At 38.8% G+C, this 13,213-nt stretch overlaps 1 pseudogene; it reads right to left on the minus strand.

Annotated features, from left to right (window-relative positions):
- Positions 1–499: 499 nt before the first annotated feature.
- LOC130250865 (uncharacterized) lies at positions 500–1,152 on the minus strand (annotated as a pseudogene).
- Positions 1,153–13,213: the final 12,061 nt, after the last annotated feature.

Raw genomic sequence — 13,213 nt, forward strand, 5'->3', positions numbered from 1 at the left:
GCAGAAATCTGTACTTGGATATCAGCAATGCAGCCTCAGGACTGTGTGTCTAGGCCACCTACCTGGCCTGGTAAAATGGAAAAAATGGTAAAGGATGGGGCAGAAATACCACAGAGAATATGTGCATTTTCACATAAAACTAAAGAACAGCTAAGAATACTTTAGTGAGACAAGGGCTTCAGGAAAGCTTCTATTCCCAGTAGCTAAGTGAAATGACTTTTTCCACAGTTCAGTGATAGAGTGAAGTACAGATAAACTCAGGTGTCTGCACACTGCACTGATGGCATCAAAAGACATATTTTCATTCTTAAGAACTTCTAAGAACCATTCATGGAAAGGGAAGTATATGTTTTTCAGGCATAACCAAACCAGGTTTTAAAGGAGATTTTGTAATACTATGGAAAGCTCTGTCTCAGGAGATCAGAATCATAGAATAGTTTGGGTTGGAAAAGACTTTGAAGATGATTGAGTCCAACCATTATCCCAGCACTGACAAGCATCACCAATCCATGCCACTCAGCACCAAATCTACACATATTTTAAATATGTCCAGGGATGGTGACTCCACTGTTTCCCAGGGTAGTCTGTTCCAGTGCTTGACAACCCTTTCTATGAAGAAATTTTTCCTAATATCCAGCCTAAACCTCCCTTGGCTCAGCTTGAGACCATTTCCTCTCATACCCCCACCTCACTATATCCTCCTTTCAGGTAATTGAAGACAGAAATAAGGTCTCCCCTGAGCCTCCTTTTCTCCAGAATAAACACCCTCAGCTCCCTCAGCTGCTCCTTATAAGACTTGTGTCCCAGACCCTCCACCAGCTCTGTTGCCCTTCTCTCAACCCTCTCAATGTCTTTCTTGCAATGAGAGGCCCAAAACTGAGCCCTTGAAGTGCAGCCTCACCAATGCTGAGTACAGAGGGATGGTCAATCGCTCTCCTGGTCCTGCTGGACCACACTATTGCTGATCCAAGCCAGGATGACATTGGCCTTCTTGGCCACCTGGACACACTGGCTCGTGTTCAGCTGGCTGTTGACCAGCATTCCCATGTCCTTTTCCATCAGGCAGCTTTCCAAACACTGCCTGCAGCCTGCAGTGTTGCATGGGGTTGTGAACAAGGGCAGGACCCGGAACTGAGCCTTGTTGAACCTCATACCATTGTCCTCAGCCCATCTATCCAGCCTGTCCAGGGCACTCAGCAGATCAACACTCCCACCCAACTTGATGCTGTCTCCACCCAAATTGACTGAGGGGGCACTTGATTACCTCACCGAGGCTGTTGATGAAAATATTAAACAGGATCTACCCCTATTCTGAGCCTTGGGGAACCTCACTGGTGACCAGCTGCCGACTGGATGTAATTCCATTCACCACCTCTCTGGGTCTGGTTCTGGCCATCCAGCCAGCTTTTCACCCAAACCATGTCCAAACCATGAGCAGTCAGTTTCTCCAGGAGAATGCTGTGAAGAATGGTGTCCAAGGCTATACTAGTGTCTAGACAGATAACATCTACAGCCTTTTCCTCATGCACTCAGCAGTGCCACCGTGCCATAGAAAGAGACCAAGTCAGTCGGGCAGGACCTGACTTTCACAAATCCATGCTGGCTGAGTCTGATCCCCTAGTTGTCCTGCACATGCCGTGTGATGACACTCAGGTCAGACTGATAAACCTGTAGTTCCCTGGCTCCTCCTTCTCACCCTTCCTGTAGGTGTCATACTGGCTAATTTCCAGCCAACTGCAACCTCCTTGGTTATCTGGGACTGCTGGGAAATTAAGATTTATGTGTGTCTAAGTGGTGCAGCAGGTCCCTGACCATTTTGCCTTGGAATATGGGGGCTTCTTTCTTCTCTGCATCAATGCTTTCCAGCTCAGGGGGCTGGATGCATGGAAAACATCTGGTCTTACTATTAACGACTAAGGCAAAGAAGGCAATAAGTACCTCAATCTTTTCCTCTTCCTTTGTGACAATGTTTCACCCCACATCCAATAAAGGATAGAGATTCTCCTTAGTTTTCCTTTTGTTGACAACGTATTTATAGAAATATTTCTATTGTCTTTCACAGCAGTAGTCAAATTAAGTTCTAGCTGGTCTCTGGCCATCACCAAGGCCAATGCAATTACACCAGAGATTGAGCTCCAAAGCCTTGGCTGATGTATGGAAATCCAGCCCATAGGACCAGATTAGAGACAGTCAAAGTAACTTCCCTGAATCTCATTTGTGTGAACATTGGATCCTTAGGTCCATCCACTTTGCTCTTTAATCCCAATCCCATTATATATCTCTAGTTCCTGACACAGGCAGAGGCAGCTCCTGACACAGGCAGAGGCTAAGTGTATCACTTTGCTTTAGGAACATTGAAAATGTGGATTTTGGTTCAGTGATAAAATAAAGAATTGTAACAAAATTAATTTTTGGCTTGGATCAAATTGACATGAAGCAATTTATTTTTAGGTTATGCAACTATTTTTAATCTGCCAGCGTAAGAATAATAGATGATGGAGATGGAATAGAGGAGGGGGAAAATGGTGAAAGTAGTTTTTCATCCCCTTTTCTTTCTTTTTTTTTTTTTTTAGGATTTACTAAAAGACTCTACTATTTGCATTCCAGTTTCTCCTATTTTCTCTCCATATTTAGGGATTTTACAATTTTTCTTTCGAAATCTGAAAAATGAAGCATCTTGGGGAAGAACACCCGACAGAGTATTCAAAATTCCTGTACTAGAGTTGCTCAGCTGTACCCTGTAACTTCACAGACATTTCTTATTAGAAACTGTGGAAAAGAGACCAAAGCAGGAAAGCGCTTGGGTGACACGACGACAGGCACAAGTGGCTGTGATCTTGAGGCCAAGTGTGCCATCTAGTGTTGGATGGTGTTTGTCAAAGGAAAAGAGTCTGTTTGCCTCTGCAAGGTTCTCAAAATCCACAACACATCTTTCATCACTTACTGGACTGGCTACTGATATTAAATGTAAGGCTCAACAGTAATAATGACAACTTGTCACCCTTGTGGCGTTTGGGCAGTACGTGTGAATAATTTGTGAATACCTTTTATTTGAAAGCTGCTGATCAATATCTGGTGAGCAAATTCAGAAAGTAATGAGACTTCTGCTGAAACAGAGCTGCACAACATTACAATAAAATGCCTTTAATATAATGGGACCTTTTTGATGATCACTTATTCTAGGAAACTGTGGCAACTAATAGCCCAGTGTGATGTGTAACAGATTGTAAAAACACACTTTTTCTGAAATTCCAGAAAGGAGGACAATGATACAATTATCACTGCCGTACGATGGAAAAAATGGGTAGAGGAAGTTGAAGACATGCAGGCTGCCATTTTTTGTTCTTTTGTTTTTTTCAGCTAGTCCATATTCAGTTATGAGGTATGAGCAGCAAGACAGATATCAGTCAAATCCACAGCACCACTGTCATTCCAGCAGTTCTCTCAGCGCAAATACTCTGCTACCACTGAGGAAAGCAAACTTCCAAAATATATTACCATAGAGTTCTCCAAAACAATTGCTAAAACCTCTCATGACACAATAAAGACACCTGAAATCTGGTGCATTCCCATAAATACCAAAGTGTAAATTTTTGGGGGGTAAGGTGTCTTTGTTTTTTCAGTTGTTCCATTTCAGGCCCCTCAAGCAGAAATGCCAGGAAACATTGGGGATGAACTGGATTGGAGGCAAGAAGTTGTATTTCAATCAGAGAGATGAAGAAAAGACTGCCTGGGAAAGTTTATGGAAACACGCATTTTAAGCATCTCTCATCTTCTTGATGTACTGCTGGAATCAGGGCTGATGTGAATGCAGGCACTACAGTGCTGGGCAGAGTAAGGGGAGAAAAAGGAGGGTAAAAGTTTTTAAGGTATCCTTTCAAGACAAAAGGTTTGCTTCTTTACATTAAGATCAAACCAAAAATCATGTTTTTCTTCTCAGCAGTTTTTGATTTCATTATGTGCCTAAAGGTTTCCTTGACTGCAAAAATGCATAGAATATTGTAAAGATGGGCAACTAGAAGATTTCTTCAGTGAAAGCCATTAGATGTTTTCTTCAATTCAATATTGGTCATCACCATTCAAGACTCTGAAGCTGAAAGCAAGCAGAAACACTGGAAGACACCATGTTTGTAGCAAGCTTCTTGGATTTAAAGAAAACGTGCCTACAGCTAGGAGAGCACCCACATTAGCAACAGCCCTCATTCTTCTCCAGGAGTAGGTTGAAAGGCCAAATCACTCACTGAGCAGGCTGGAAGCTCCTGTGTATCCTTTTCTCAGCAGTGATCCAGTTTGGAGTTACTACTTGTGGGGAGTCTGCATGCCAAGGTCAAGTAGGTAATGCACAGCAATTTACAATGCTCCTCCCAGAAACTGTTTTTGAAGCTATTACAGCAAGACAACTCTTGAGAGCAGCACATCTCCTGTAGGAAGCACTATTTCAGACTTTGATGTGCAGCAAAGATATAGGAGAAATATCATTTCCTTTCTCAATTTCAGCACCAATGATCACAGTAGTAATTCAAAGACCAAAATGAGGACTCATTTGCACTGAATATTAATGCAGGTGTAATAGATAAAAAAACTGGCAGGAGCAGTTTTCAGAACAATGCATCTGTCAGCCACGATCTTTGAAACAAATCCAAGTCTAACAGAGCAGCTTCTTTCCCTTTCTTGAAAAAGGGATTCAATATGATCGGCTACATCTTCTCAAAAGAAAACATTTGGACTCTTTGCTTTTACAGACTTTGATCCAATGTCAGAATGGCTCTGATTTCAGTGGAGGCAAGATCTTAAATAAGGCTGGGGCATTTAGCTGTCTTTGAAGCTAGGTGTTCGTTTTTTGTCACGGGACTTGCTTGACAGCCTGAAGACGAAAGCCTCTTTTCATGCCAAAAATAGAATAAATGCACCATTTTAGAAAACTGCTCACACAGCTCTGCCAGCTTGCCTTGACATTTTGGTGCAGGAATCACCTTGAGTTTCACAGAGGAGCTATTTCCCAGGTAGTTTGTTCTCATTATCTCTGCCAAAAAGTCTAGTGCAGGTGCTTAAATTATAGTAGTGGTGGGGAGCTGCTTCAGATCCAAGTGTCTGCTGGACAGAAAACAGGCAAGTGAGCCATTTGTTAAATACCACCAGTCACTACTGGTTTAAATCCAGATCCCACAGGTGAAACTCCACATAAGTAAATGCAGTTCTACAAGCAGGGCACTTGACCTGAGGACTGATTTCATCAGTGAGTATAAAGTAGTCTGGTACTGGCACTCATTCAATCTACCTGCAAAAACAGCTTTTAACCCAAAGAGACTAAAGAACACCTGCTTACATTTCAATTTTCACATGAAGGTACATTTAAAATGCTACAATGATAAAATATGCAATTTTCTAATAAAATAGTGAGAATTAAATGGCCACTTATGCATGGATCCTTTAAGAGAACCCTTCTAGCAAAACAAGACACCTTCTCCTGTCAATATCCTGAAGTACCCTTTCTCCCTCCTGTTACACTTTGGTGAAAGAATATTTCATGTCATCTCCATTACTTTCATGCTTAATGGCACTGCAATGAAAGAAATGACACCTTACAGAATTAGGACCCAGACTAGCATCCCTTGGAGGCTGAGTTTCAGATCATTATTTCTGCTGACACTGTGCAGCTGTTGCAGAAGAGTTTTTTTGTTTTTTTTTTCTAGGAGCAACTTCGGGTGTTTTGTTTTGGTTTGTTTTTTTTCTCCTGTTTTTTCTCCACAGAAATCTTTAGCGGGGAGAGGAAGGCATGGCTTGTTGGATCATTGATGTAACACCAGCTGACAGGTGGGTTTCAGGGAACTCTCTGGGGCCATGGCCTCTTTAGTGGTTTTACCACTCTAAACTCAATTACAGTGGAGTTTCACGCTCCACAGCAAACTCCAGTCCTTTTTTGATAAAAACTCTACAAAGTAAATAAGTCATGATGATGATATGGGTCTACCATTTAATATTCATTGAAGTACATATGTTTGAAAATTGGAAGCAGAGTTTAATCCATTTTCATATTTATATCAACATGCAGCTTTAAAAAGGATATCTTTCCTTTTCTCAGAGAATTTTGACAATTTCTGGTCTGACAAGATAAATAAAGATGTAAAAAACTCACTTTGAATATAAGGAGAAGGCCCAAGGAGATTTAAAATGTAAATCTTAAAATACATATCCTAGGTCTCCTCACTTTCAAGGAGGAGCACACATCCCTTCTACATGACTTTTGGTTTGATTGAAATTATATAAAGTACTTCCAAGAATCCATAATTCTCTATGATACATGAATAATTTGATCACTATCTATTTACTCTCTCTTGTTTAGTACACTGACAGTATAACAGGTAATATATTTTATAAAGGGACTTTTACATTTATGATCAATTTATTCCCTCATTTAAATATTAGCTTGATGTCACTTTTCTGACTTTGACATAATTAAGTCACGGTAATATTCAGAATTTGGTTGTGCATAGCTATGACAGTTAAATCAAAACACAAAAGAAGTAGTCTCTGTGAGAGCCACACATGAAACTGGCAAAATAAACAATAAATCACTCTTAAACAACTAAAAAATCCTACTCTACAAAACCTCACCTCATATAGCCCTAATTTTAATCATTATTTTGTAACATCAGAGAGGTTTTCCTGCCCACATTTACAGTTTTTCAGGAGAAATGAAAAGAAAGACATAGCAAATTTTCCTTTGTCTCGGTGTTTTATTTGAGATGACTGAATGATAAATGAAGCTGGTGAAAAAAGAGTTAACCTAATGATGTCGTCTTTTATTTGAGTGAATGTTTAAGCATGGTGCTACGGCTGATGGCACCTTGTTTAATAATGCAGTACAGAGCTTCCTAAGGGGACAGGGCTTGATCTGAAAACGGAATATGGTGCACTCTAAATTCTCTTCCCTGAGGAAGGCTGACTAACTGATAAGTGCCATGAGCTAGCGCAGGGACTGATTCTGTCAAATCAAGCTCAAATGGAAGGCACAATGCAGACTCTTCTCAAGTCTTAGTGAAGTAATTTGAGCAGACATTTGTGACATTAGACAGTGCATCAACTATGGAATGCTGTAAAAGTTCACTGTCTTACTACAAGGTGGTCTTTAGATGACAGGATAAAGAAATCAGTGCAAATTTGTTAATGTAACAACTTGGAAAAGCATGCTAAAAATGTCACTCTATTGGGATATGTGATAAAATGTATAGGGAAGTGACTGCCAGTTGGGTTTCCTTGTGAATCCTTTATTAGAACTCATGTAAAAGGCATAAAAATAGGGAAAGGCAATAAGTACAAAATTTGTATTAGGTTCTATCAGCTTAACTTCTGTTCTTCCTGAGCTAAAAATTTCCAATTGATAACTGAAGCAAGAAAATCCATAGTTCAACTGTTTGTTTCTCACTTTGGGATTATATAGTCATTCAATTCAAACTTCCCATACTGAAGTCCTTGAACAGCTTTTCTAAATGGGAACTGAAAACAACAGTCTTTAAAGTCAGGAAGAAAATTGTACAGGTCGAGAAGGAGATAAAACCTGTTAGTCAGACATAAATAATATGCTAGCATACAAGGAATAACTTTGGGCATATCTGCAAGAAAGGCTGGAAACTAATGGAAATTCCTCAATAAAATGAAAATAGCAGGAAAAAATTTCTCTACTAATTCACATTTGTCTAAGCTTGCTCTTCACATAAATAATGCTTCCTGGTTTTAAGAAATTAGTAAAATATCTGCTAGCTTTTCAGTGAAAAAATTGACAAATTGGTACCTGTAAATATTGAAGATTAAATTAATAAAGGAAAATCTGGTACATAAGGAACTGATCAAAGAGGATATAATAGCACATAATGTTTAAAATAAGCATTTAAAATTTGAGAGATTTATTAGTGGGTATATTCCAGGATAATTTTAAAAAAAACTTTTTCATATGGTCTGTGACCTTTACAGAAAAACACCAGTGTGCTGACGGGGTGAGCTGAGACTGCTCAGCTAAGAGGTAGAGCAGCACACAGAGAGGCAGAGAAAGACCTGACAGCTGGAATAATAAACCTGTGAAGAAATGGTTTATCATACAACACAAGATGGTGCATTTGGAGACTAATAACAAAATCTATGTTGCGAGGTGGGAATCCATCGGCTGGGTAAGGAGCAAGATTCCAGCGTAATGAGTGATGACAGAAGGAGCTGGAGATGGCAATCTGCTGACAGCGTGAGAAAGGCAAATGATACCAAACCAGTACCAGATGAGATTTTTCTGTTGAAGATCTACTAATGTCAATGTGCAACACAGCTGGAAAGACCCTTCAGGTGACACGTTACTAAGAAGCTTTCACCTCACTTAGTTCAGGAAAGAATTCCTCAAACCAGAATGGCTCTGCAAGGAGATGATCTCTGAAGGGATAATATGAGAAGAGAGTGATGTGTTGTGGGTGATTGCAGATAAAATTTTATTTTAAGAAATATAAGAGATAAGAATTTCCATTTACTCACCTTGACATCCTATCAGGTGTCATCCTATCATATCATGACTGTACCCTATGGAGGCCAAGGAGCTGCTCCAGGAAGCTCCTGTGGAGCTTCTGGAAAGCAGCTTCTCATCTGAGCAGTCAAAGTAAAAAGGCTTTTCATCAGACAATGATTTTTGACAAGGTCAGGAAAAGGGTTACATGATGTGGTATGTACAGTCATGTTTGGTGTGGAGATTCAGGTCTCCTCTGCTTATGTTATCGTGGGCTGCATGGAGCTCTCTAACTAGTTTTTATCACTGGTATAATCAAAGGTACAATTTAGGCCAGTGTCTGAGAAATGTCCTCAGCTCAAAGTGCTATACAAGTAAATATATTAATAACCCTGTACTAATGGACCATGGGGAAAATTTTCAAAGGCCTGCAGAACTTTACAACCAGTGATGCTAATGGCATTAAATAAAAAAATAATGGAAAGAGGGATCCTCAGTCACCTTGTTCTTCAGCAATTAAATAAAGATTTAAGCAAACTTCCAGTGCAGGTAACACTGACAACTGTGAGCAACAAACTTATATTCAAGCTGTAAATAGTGTAATTCTACATCTCTGGTACACAAAAATGTCTGGTTTTCACAGGACCTTAATGATTTCCATAGAATCACCAGGTAGTATGACTAGACCTTACTACAGGGCTCAAACTCTGCTGCTTAGCTTTTACTTTAATTTCTTCCTCTTTTTAGACCAACAACCCAGTGGAAATGAGTCCTGTCCAGACAGAATGAAGGATACTCACTGGTAGCTTACTTAGGAAGATAAGGGGAAAAAAACTCACTAGGAGTCTTCTGGTTAAGAAGGAAAAAACAAGAAAATTTTGATACTCTCCAATAAGAGGAACAAGGGTGAAAAAAGACATTCTGATTTTTCAGAAACTGAGGCAGGCGCTCTGTGTAGCAATATGAGTCAGCTGTTATTCCACATCTTCAAGTTCTGAAGCAGAAGTCACTAGAACTGATATCACTGTTTCATGGGTAAAACCTGTACTGCAAGCCCCAACAGCATTACAGCATGATCCAAATAAGAAAACGATAAAATAGTCCTTAGAGATCTAATATTTAATTTAGCAAGATTTCCTACCCTGAAAAGCTACTAATTACATTTACACAGAGCTACATTTAAGAACACTGATAGAGAAAAGGCTCAAATAAATCAGAATTGGTTGCACAAAGGCCTCTGCTTTACATTTTTTAAACTTATTTACGTAATTCTATTAATCCCTTGAGACACAGTATATCAGTGGTATATGCTCAACTCAAAAGTAAATGCTCAGTTTCAAGTCGAGCATTCTGATTTACATCAGCAGGAAGTCCTGCAAAATGAACTGTAAGTTTACTCTATTTCCTGCGTCAAGATTTCCAAGATAGTTATATTTAGAAGTAAATACATGGCATTTGATATTAGCTAGAATCCCATTTTGCAGTTTGATGTTATCATTCTACAGCCAAGTAATTTATTTAAGTAACTAACTTAGAAAAAAATTGTGAAGCATCTGAAATAAGGATTAGCATATAACAATATAGCAAATTATGAAACAACCCTAATTACTAGATAATTAAATAAGCACATAGTTTCTCAAGTTTGAAATAATTAATTAATAACTTATACATGTATTTTTCCTTTGTTATTTTTTGCAAAGGAGGGTGTCCCATGGAGCACAAGCAGAATTCTAAAGATCAAGTCTATAAAAACTAAGTGACGAAACCTGAATTTTTCTAAAATAAGGCTATACGGCAGGGCTCCTTTTATACACAAGGTGTAAATTTTCCATTTGTACAAACTATACCACAGATACTTTCACTAAGAGTTGCCTTCAGTCCTGACTGGTTTTGATACTCATTCTTACATCTTCAAGTCAGACCTTTTGGTACATAGAATTGCAGCAGTTTTGTGGTACTATCAAATAAACTCCATCAAGACTTTCTTCCATAGCTAATTGACACAAAACCAAAAAAATCAAGACAGTTAATACCATGAAGTTATAAATATACCAATCCCGTTTAAAGCCAAAGGAACTTTACATTATTATAAAGACCCAGGAGTTTTGATTAGTTTGTATTTGTGGAGCAGAGTATAGATCAAATATTGGATGCATCTATGGGCTACTGTCATAATGGAGTCCAATGTGTGGTGCTAATTGCTTATTACTCATCAAGACTGCAATATTTTAACATTTCATGCAATGTCTCTTCCTGGTCTTTTTATGAATTTTCCTATTGCATGAGCAAAACTGAATATCTGCAGCAATGGAGAGAATTTTCTATACCTTTCTGTTTCTAATACCACATTGGAGGTATAAGGATATCAACATTTTGAAATATATATTTTGCCTATTTAAGATAAATATTTTTAAATGCATATCTAGAAAATCTGGAATGGATTTATCTTCAAAACATAAAATGTTCATTATTTTAGAAAATCATCTAGAAGTCATGTTCACATACAATTGCACATTATTATGGGTTGTAAGGGTCATAGCATTTAATGCACTACATTATGCAAAAGATCTGATGATGTTCATAAGAGCCCTTTCTTTCCAGATAATCTGATTTTCTTTACAATCATGAACAATCTTCTAGACTACTGCTCATTTGCCAAGGACAAATAATGCAGAAGTGATGGCGGCATCACAAAACTTTTTCCTCACACTTTCACCAATTTGACAATGTATTGTTTGACAATGTAGTGTCATTTTCTTTCACTGAGACAGAATGGAAGCATCCCAAAGTAATATCAGTGGCTACCCTCAAGGCATTTGCTTTAATATCTCTATGCCTCAGTTTTCCTATTTTAAAAAAGGTCCATAATATTAATCCACACCAGCAGGGTGTTGTAAAGCCAAATTTATTACTGTTTGTTAGATGCTTTTAGAGCATCCAACTGGAAGAATGATAGATATGCAAAACAGAACCTGTTGTAACTATTATTCTCAGACAATTTCTGTTGAATTTATATAAAAGGAATACTGATTATTCCCAGACAATTATTCTCAAAAAATGTATGTTGCATTTGTATAAAATGGAATGTTAAACTTGACCATTATTCATAAAATTCTTTTTTTGCAAATAAGCAATAATAAATTACATTGAAAATACATAGATCACTCAGCTTATGCTTAGATGCACTGAACATCTATGTCATACAGATGTGTTCCATGAACACAGGCCCTCAGTCTTGCCTCTTCTTGTCAGTAAAACACAAAGCTTCCTAAGTGTTTGCTTCTGATGTGCAACTTTCAGGTAAGGAGAAATACATGACAGAGCTTACTAGTTTTAAATTTTGGTGCTTGTCCGTGAATCCTGTCAAATTCACACTTTTGAAGGTGCATCTCGACAAAGTTTTCAAAGCATGAGCATAACTCGTTCCCGTCATGTCCAAACCAAATAAAAGCAGGCAAGATGTGCTCTGATACACAAAAGTAAAAGTCAAACCAAGTCTGTGTGTAGCACTGCAATCATTAACTTTCCAACTTCAGTCACAAAAGTCTGAATTTAACTCCTGTGACCATAGATTTACTGCTGCTGTTCCCATATGGCAGCTCAACCTCCTTCCATACAAAAGAGAGTCCATCCCTCTCCTCAGATGCTGACATTGGAATTACTCTGAATTAGCCAACCAGTGTTGCTTTTTCATGCTTTCACCATCCATCCTTACCATTTCAACTTCTTCACAGAATGGCAAAGATTTCATCAAAATTGAAATTTATTTTGAAGTTTTTAGTTCCTTGTAGGCCAATGTGTAAGCAGGTTAGGCAAACATACAACATAAAATACCAACATTCAGAGTAACACCTGAGTTTCAGTAAGGTCTTATCTAGGCCAGAGCTACTTGCTACTATAACACACAAACCCAAAGAAAAAGGCCAGAATGAATATACACACTCCCAACATTATGACTAAAAATTATTACTCAAAGGAAAGCATGTTACTCAGTACTAGAACAAGGAGTTGTGACATTTTCAAGAAATCTGAGTTTAGAAAAATCTGAATAGCCTTATATTTATCAATAAATGTGGTAATTAATACAAAAATAACCTGGTGAACTGAAGAGATTTTTTTACTGATACACCATCATCTCACTACCTACATCTCTGAAAACCTGGATCAGCTTTGTCCAAACCACAGCTCCCCTGGGACTCTTCATATATTTCATGAGCCAGAAATTCTGTGCTATAAAGCACCAAATCCGCTGGGAAGCAGCAATTATAATGCGATCCAGGATTATCCCTTCCGCTGCAGCTCTCACACTAAGCGCTCCTGCGGCTGGGTGAAGGATGGAAACACGTGTGGGTGGGCACATGTGCACAGATGTCCCTTCCTGCTCCTTTCTAACAGACCTGTGCTCTGTGCAGGTGGCAGGAAAGGGCAGGAGCATGCCTGGGCCAGAGACACCCTCTCAGCTTGCAGACGAGAGACTAAACCCTGGCTGACTTCTGCGTTTAAACAAGGGGGAAATGAATAAAGAATCAGAAGAAAGCTGACAGAGAAACTGCATCTCTTTGTCCGCAGTCCTTTTTTATGTTTACATAGTGGGGACAGGCCACGTGGGCTGTGAAACCTTGAGATCTGACCCCAGGCTGCATTGGCTTGGCACCACACTACCTCATTTTCCCCAAGACCAAATGAAACGCCTAAAAATGTCAAGGCTTGCCAAAACATTTATGTTTTTAG

Source organism: Oenanthe melanoleuca, chromosome 3 (genome assembly GCF_029582105.1).
Source record: "Oenanthe melanoleuca isolate GR-GAL-2019-014 chromosome 3, OMel1.0, whole genome shotgun sequence".
Taxonomy (NCBI): domain Eukaryota; kingdom Metazoa; phylum Chordata; class Aves; order Passeriformes; family Muscicapidae; genus Oenanthe; species Oenanthe melanoleuca.